Genomic DNA, 8,341 nt, shown 5'->3' with positions numbered 1-8,341 from the left:
AGCTTTGTGAGCGGACACCGCCGCTTCCGGAGCCTTGTGAGCGGACACCGCCGCTTCCGGAGCCTTGTGAGTGGGCACTGCCGCCTCGGGGAAACTGAGAGCGGCCACCGCCACTTCCGGAGCTTGGGGAGCGGGCGCCGCCGCCTCGGGGAAACTGCGAGCGGGCACCGCCGCCTCGGGGAAACTGAAAGCGGGCACCGCCGCTTCTGGAGCCTTGTGAGCGGGCACAGCCGCTTCAAGTACCTCATGAGCGGGCACCGCCGCTTCGGGGGAACTACGAGCAGACACCGCTGCCTCGGGAACTGTGAGTGTGTGCACAGGTGTGTGGAGTCAAGGTGACGGAAAAGGAGTGCGGGAGGATGGGAGATGGCGACCTCTGGTGGTGAGAGGGAGAACACCAGACGCCAGACCCTGACAGTATAGTACTGTATTTCCAGGAAATGCAAATAAAGTTGTTTAGAAGTCAGAGGTGGAAGTATTTAACACATTATTCATACATATTTAACAGGTTTTTGGGGATACATACCGATGGTGACCTCTCTCCTTTTTGAAGAAGGCACAACCTGCATTTCCTTAAGAGGCTTAACGCTGAATACCAGCATCCTCAGAGGGATTGTGGATGACATCACCATTAGATTTGGAAGCTGCTCCACCTCTGACAGGAAAACACTGTGTCAAATACTCTTACAAAAGTGGACAAAACAGACTAACACTATACTCTAGACATGGAGGATCTACTCATTATTTAGGTAACAAAGGCACTGTATCCACACATTAGGCAACACTATTGTTGCTGTTTTTTAGAAATGCATGAGAAATGCAAAAGTGAGCTTGACTGCACACCATCAACTGGATACGGTATATAGGGTTCTAACATTCTTCTCCATCATTTTAACATCATTTGATGAAACTGCTTTGAGAAAATGTACAAAAACATATCTTTTAAATAAAACACTGGTCACACCCTATTTTGTGTTCTTGTTATAGTGTAACACTGTAACACAGTGCAAATACACTGTAAATAATGTTAATTAACAACGTACTTAGGTTTAGTTTCTTGCAAATATGCATAATTTACTGTTATTACTATAGGGGAATTATCAACCCAGTCTCATAAAAATACGTACCTCTGGGTACTTTTCTGCAACACCGTTTTTACGTACCTTACTGCACGTTTCGCTGCAGTTTCAAAGAGAAATGTCAACTGAGTGGCGCTAAAACACGGGTTCAATACGTGAACCCTGGCACGTTTTTATTACGTTGATATAGGTACGTATTGCTGTGTTTTTATTACGTTGCTTCAGGTATGTATTGCGGCGGTTCAGAATTCAACCAGGTTGGGAATTATGGTTAAACCCCACAGAGAGACCAATACACACAAGACCAGGAGTCAAATTTGAAGTTCATTCAGTTGACAGAGAGTTTACTGAAGACAGAGTTCTCCACACTTCCAAAGGCCGTAGAAAATGAGTAAAAGGAGCCAGCCTCGAACTAACGTAGAATACAGAAACACGAGTACTTATAGTCATATATGAATGATCTGTTGATGTCATTTCTACAGGTTCTGAAAGGTAAAGAGTAGAGATAATTCTAGTGTTCTTTTCTTAAAGGCAGTATCTTGGAGACACTATAAGTTCCATCCGTAAGCAACTATTGTAAGGGTCATAGGTGAGTCAGAAATCTTGTGAGGGCACTTCTCATCTGGGCAGCTGTTGATTCTCCTGGAGACTGTTCCTTGTTATATTCCTAAACAGCCCCTGCAAATACATAGGCAATATCTCTTCCCTTCAAGGTTGAGCTGCAGCACATCACTGGAACAGAACAATGCATTGACACAGACCACAGACCAATGATAAAAACATATGATGCACTGTCATAGTTTAACATATAGAAACTAATGGTGCTATAAACCCTAAAAAGAATTCTAAATGTTAAGCATACATAAGGGTTAGTGGATACATGTGGTGCGTTGGTCTTTACATGATTATACGGCTATCATGAGAACCACAGAGTAAAATGAATAAGAACAAATTTCAATCTACAACTCTCCTCCTATAAAATATAACATTTGATTGCATAATGATTCAGCTGAATTATTACAAATCAAAAAAATATTTATTATCCGGAAGCCAAGCTGAATGAGTAAACACTGTTACTGGATACCTGCAACATTTGTGACAGGGACACATTACAATAAAGTGTTAACAGAATTCTCCCTACTGCAGATGGTAATAGTGCACCAGTTAAAAAGTGTAGAGTTGTATATAAGTTAAGTTATAAAGCGCTATACAAATAAAGGTGACTTGACTTAACTTATTCTGTTATGAGGCTAACTTACAGAAGCCTAAATTATAGAAGTCGTGTTTACGCTGACAAGTGTTACTTAATTTAAGGCACAACACTATTGTAATACATTTGGAACCTAGATAACCTTGTTAGTGGATAAGGATTTTGTTTTGAAATGCCATCTGCAAAATGGTGCAATTGGTTTAATGGATTTCTGTTTTAATTTTAATATAACTTGTTTTGTGCATAATATATCAACACACACTCTTTCAGCTCTGAGTCAGAATTTAAGAAAGCTCAGTCTCTTTTTATTTCCTCTTCAGGCGAGCAGACCTAGAGCCCAGAGAGGAAATAAAAGAGTAGGGAATTTCAGGTTGGGTTCCGGCTTAAGTTTTTGGTCAGGTCACAGGGTCTGGTTTGGACTTCAGCGTAATGCTTGTGGAGACCTCCACCCTGTTGTACTCACACCTGTCTTAATGGAGTGCTTTGTGCTGCTGATCTTGACCTACATCAAATCCTAGACTTCCTCACTACTAGACTTCAGGCAGTCACAATCCATGAACAAATCTCACCAATTGTCAGGATCTGTGAGCAGTGGTGTTACAAAAGTGTCCCTCGCGGGTCAAAGTGATCAGAAGGCTAAAAATTACCCAAATTTTTTTTTTGGTACAGAAATCTTATATTGATCCATTTTTATATTTTTTTTTCTAAATATGTATGTAGGTTTTTCTGTTATTTTTGGTGATTTTTATTATATTTACCTTTTATTCTGGATATTTTAAAGAAAACATAAGCAATTACTAATGCATTATTAAAATCAAAAGTTGTGTTTGTTAACATTAGTTAATGTACTGTGAACTAACAATGAACAACTGTATTTTCATTAACTAACATGAACAAATATTAATAAATACTGTAATAAATGTATTGCTCATTGTTTATTCATGTTAGTTAATACATTAACTAACATTAACTAATGGAGCCTTATTGTAAAGTGTTACTGAGATTTTTAGCTGAGCAAAACAAGTGAAACATGAGAAATTAGATAATCTTGAGGCTTCAGTTTGGTTGTTTATGGGTTCAAATATATATCGAAACATTAAAAAATCCATATTTTGTAAGAAAAAAACAAAATAATTCTAACTGAATTATAACCTAAACATATGTATATTCATACAATGCCATAAATATGAAATAAATACATAATATATTTTTAAAAATATAAATGATATAAACTCATTGGTCTCCACCACATCACTCAAATTTAACTGTTAAGTAAAAAAAATGGAAAAATGACAGTCATATCCCAGCAGAAACATGAAACATATTATAATGTGTTCTATGGGAGTGTGTGTACCATGTGTGTGTTTATGCATGTGTGTGTGTGTGTGTGTGTGTGTGTGTGTGTGAGAGAGAGTTTTTTCTGCATTGGAGATATTCTGTAGTCTCAGCCCTTTGGGTATAAATCTTTACTGGATTGTCTCAGATTTTGTATATCAAAAAAAAATGAAATATAAATTTACGTTTTCTCGTAAATTCCATTCATTCCTATGTGGGTCAAAATGACCCGCGTGGGACACTTTTGTTACTATTTTTATTGCACCCATTTAAACTCCTCGAATCCACTTTTTTTGTGTGTGTGTATTCCCGGTGCAAGTGTGACAAAAGTAAAGAAATTTTGGACCGGTACGATCGACACACGATTTTTATAATTTTTTCATTTCATTTTCGGGACAAAATAACCCGAGGCATGGATGAAGGTTAATTGTAAATTTCAGTTCACTTACAATGCTAATATTTCAAAATGTAACTGATAATGATGACATCAATGTGATTTTTTCATACTGATTTATGATTATATTTTTATGAATTTAAAGAATGTTAGGATTTATGATATTATTTCATACATATATTTAAAAAGAGGACTGTAATTGGTGTTGTTTTATTCATATGTATTTAACAATTTACACTACATAATGACTGTCTCGTATTTAATTTGTGCAGCCGAATTAAACCAAGACTCTTATTGAATATGTAAAAGTTTACCACTACTTATTTTTTGTTTGTTTGTTTTTTTTTTCTTCTTGCAAGCACTGGTATTTCCTTCAGTAAATGTAAATATGGTTGTTTAAAAGTCAGAGGTGGAAATATTCAAGACATTCTTCATACATATTCAACAGGGAATTCATATCATTGCTGACCTCTCTTACAAATTGAATATCTCTTTTTTGAAGAAGGCACAAGCTGCATTATCTCAAAAAGTTTCAATCGGTGTGAATACAGACATCCACAGAGGGATTGTGAATGGCATCACCGTTGCTGCTCCACCTCTAACAGGAAGGACCTAAAACTAGTAGTTAAGACTGCACAGCATATAGTATTGGGTCCAGTAATGACTGATAGTCTCCAACTTTAGCCTATCTCCCCCTTCTCTTTCTCCGCCAAGGTCGGTCCCAAGCCCGGCTGAAAAAGGAGGAGGGTTGGGCATAGGGTTAGCAACACCACATCAGAAAAAAACGTATGCTACAGAAACATCGACGACAAACCAAACACCCCTTCTCTTTCTATGAAAAGGCTCCAGCTTGTTCATTCCAGAATCATATTTTCTGCCCACAGGCTATCAGAGTAAAGCCCTGCCCCTTATCTCTCAATCAGGAGGTCTTTGAGCACTGAGAAGACCATTTTTACTATATTCTTGTGTAATAATATGCATCATTTTGTTAAAATTTCAAGCATGCTGTTGCTTCTTTTTTCAGTTAAGAATAAAAACCTCCTTCCAGCCACTGTCAAGATATTTTCAAAATCACTGGAGTGTATGCAAATTATTTTACCCTAACCCAATTCTCTAATTAAACATGTTTTTTGTATTAGTAATTCACATTTGTACTAGAGGTTATTAACCTATTCAATAAATGAAATACTATATGTTGATATTTTTTCAGTAACACTTTACAATAAGGTCTCATTTGTCAACATTAATGCATTAACTAATATGATCTAACTATGAGCGATATATTTTATAGAATTTATTAACTTTAGTTAAAGTTGGTAATAAAAATATGTTAGTGCAGTGTATTAACTAATGTTAACAGATACATTTTGAAAAAAAGTAATAGTAAATGTTGAGATTACATTACTTAAGATTAATAAATGTTGTCGAAGTGGTGCTCATTATTAGTTAATGTTAAATAATCTAGTTAAATAATTTGAACAAATTAAACCTTATTGTAAATAGCTGTAACATTCACACTTTGTTTTAAGGTCCAATTCTCAATATTAACAAACTATTAATATTATCTAAACAATATTATCTAAAATATTAGCAAACTATTAACTATTACTTTTCCTCAATGAACTCCTAATTAATATGTTAGTAATATGCATGCTAATAAGCAACTAGAATTGGTCCCTAAACTAAAGTGCATTGCTTGTTGAGGAATGTCTGTTGTTGTGTTCAGTAGACACGCTCAAACAAACAATACATTACATTAAAATATGTACCCCAAAAATTTGCGTGCCTTAGTAAATATTGTATAATTTGGTTGCAAATTACTTAATTTATTTGTTAATTTATTTAAAGAGATGGTTCACCCAAAAATGAGAAATCTGTCTTAATTTACTCACCCTCCTCTTGTTCCAAACCTGTATGAGTTTCTTTTTTCTTTTGAACACAATTCTTTAATATATTTTAATGAATGTGGGTAACCAAACAGTTTACAGTAGTCTTAGTATTCTGTTCCATAGTATGGAAGTCAATGGCTACCGTCAACTGTTTGGTTACTAACATTCTTCAAAATATCTTATTTTGTACTCAACAGAAGAAAGATACTCATACAGGTTTGGAACAACTTGAGGAAATTATGACAGAGTTTTCACTTCAGGGTGAACTATTACTATAAGTAATAAAGAACATTTCTGATCGTATAATCCAAGTAAGTAGATTTTTTTTTTCTATTTTTGATTCAATGCCCTTGTTTTGTGGCACAGAGGTGGCAGAAATGTATTTACACAGGAATCATGATTGCAGGATGATTCACCCACTCAAAAGCTGATTGTTCTGCCTTGCTCTGATTGTCATGACAACTAGGTTTACAGTGCCTTTGAGAGAAAATATCATGGTCTTTGAAGTGAGCCTAAAATATTCTCTCGGACACCATATGACTATGGAATAAAGGCTGATGTACACTAGTTTGAACTGAGCCGTTTACTAGTATGGGTACCCTTATTAGCAAGTTTGTGGCACAGAATCATAAAGTTTTACCATTACTCCCCTATTGCTAGTAATATTACATGGCTTTAAGGTTTATATATATATATATATATATATATATATATATAAACCTATATAGTATATATAAAGCATGGTACTCGCCTGCATATTACAAAATGTTTTAATGTACACCATGTTATTTATTTATCCACTTAGGTATTTATTTATTTCACATTTTGTCTTCTTGTGATACTCAGATTTTTCCTCATGTATTTGCATTTTATGGTTGATGCTCCCTGCAGGTTTAAACATTTTCCACTTATAGGTGGAAGAACACAGTGAAGCTTTATTGGCATCTACTGCTAAAATTATTGGCTTCATTAAATAAATAAATAAACCTCCTGACATTTTTCTTAGTAGCACTGTTACTCTTTCCCTGAATAGCCCAAAAGACCAAAAGTAACATTCTAAAATAACATCTATCCAGCAAATTTACCGCCCTGTTCAATCTCCCAGAGTAGAATCTTTCTAAAGAGATCCTTAAACAAGTTTATTTTACAGTCCTTTTCCACATGTACTATGTACTTATTATAGTGATACCATAACTGAGTATAGTCAAATCAAGTCACCTTTATTTGTATATCACTTTATACAATACAGATTGTGTCAAAGCAGCTTCACAGTGGCAAACAGGAAAACAGTTTGTCAATAATGCAAGAAGACAATAACAAAGAGTGAATTTTTCAAGTTAAAGTCAGTTCATTGATGATTCAGTGATGTCACCATCCAGTTCAGCTCTCTTCCAATAGTGTCTGTGTAACCAGTCAAACGTCCCCAACTAAGCAAGCCAAAGGTGACAGTGGCAAGGAACAAAACTCCATCGGTGACAGAAATGCAGAAAAAATCTTGGGAGAAACCAGGCTCAGTCAGGGGGCCAGTTCTCTTCTGGCCAGACGAAACCAGCATGGCGTGGTTTAATTCCAGGCTGCAACACAGTTCAGATTGTGCAGAGGACTTGTCTGGTTCCCGTGGTCTTGTCCCGATGGCCGTCTAGTTGACGCGGTCTTCGCTGGGGATCTGTCTATAGGGCTCATCTAGTTTAGATGGTGTCCGCTGACATTCAGGGCTGTAGAGGTCGTCTCTAGGTCCTGATCCACCATCTGATCTGAATACGGACTGGATCTGTATGACCACAAGTACATCGGGTGTTATGGGAAGTGTTCCCAGTTCCAGTTGACCTAATTAATGCAGCCTAACAATCCTTTAATGGATTTGAATTAAATGTGATGTGTATTATGTGTATGCAAGGTTAAAGACATGGGTCTTTAATCTAGAATTAAACTGAGGGTGCTTTCACACCTGGCCCGTTGTTTCGGAACCTGGTGCATTTTTCAAAATGAACCTGTGAATGTCTGTGGGTGAGCACGTCTTTGCCATTCAAAAATCAAAGCGCACATTTTCATTTTATAATGCCGTCTTATTGCTCTTCATCCTAGTAGGTGCAATTTAAAAATGTTTTCCCGATGAATCCTGGACTCCTGCTGAAAATGATAAATTATTATAAGGACAGCTACAAAAAAAAAAACAACAATAAGCCCGCGAAGCTGTTGTCGTTCCATCCTGACGGATGACAGCCGTGACAGCGGTGGAATCCCGGAAAATAAACTGTGGAACTTTGACCAATGAGAGAACAGTTTACTCGCTTGACTTGTATTAACAAATTTGGTCCGTTTAGAAACTTTGCCGTGTGAAAGCGAACCGCACCAAGAATAAAAGGCAACATTGTAATAATTTTAATCCCTGTTTCGGAACAAAGCAATCGATCTACAGGTGTGAAAGCACCCT

General features: G+C 36.5%; 1 long non-coding RNA gene across 1 annotated transcript in view; it reads left to right on the top strand.

The window, feature by feature from the left end:
- Positions 1-361: 361 nt before the first annotated feature.
- LOC107697526 (uncharacterized) overlaps positions 362-8,341 on the top strand; it is a 14,355-nt gene continuing 6,375 nt past the window's right edge. The window contains exon 1 of the long non-coding RNA XR_001635207.1: positions 362-422. This is a non-coding gene — a long non-coding RNA (uncharacterized LOC107697526). The remainder of the gene's footprint in view (positions 423-8,341) is intronic.

The sequence above is a fragment of the Sinocyclocheilus anshuiensis genome, unplaced genomic scaffold (genome assembly GCF_001515605.1).
Source record: "Sinocyclocheilus anshuiensis isolate Anshui unplaced genomic scaffold, SAMN03320099.WGS_v1.1 scaffold1534, whole genome shotgun sequence".
Taxonomy (NCBI): Eukaryota; Metazoa; Chordata; class Actinopteri; order Cypriniformes; family Cyprinidae; genus Sinocyclocheilus; species Sinocyclocheilus anshuiensis.
Note: the sequence above shows the minus strand (reverse complement) of the source record. Positions and strands in the feature narration are given on the sequence as shown.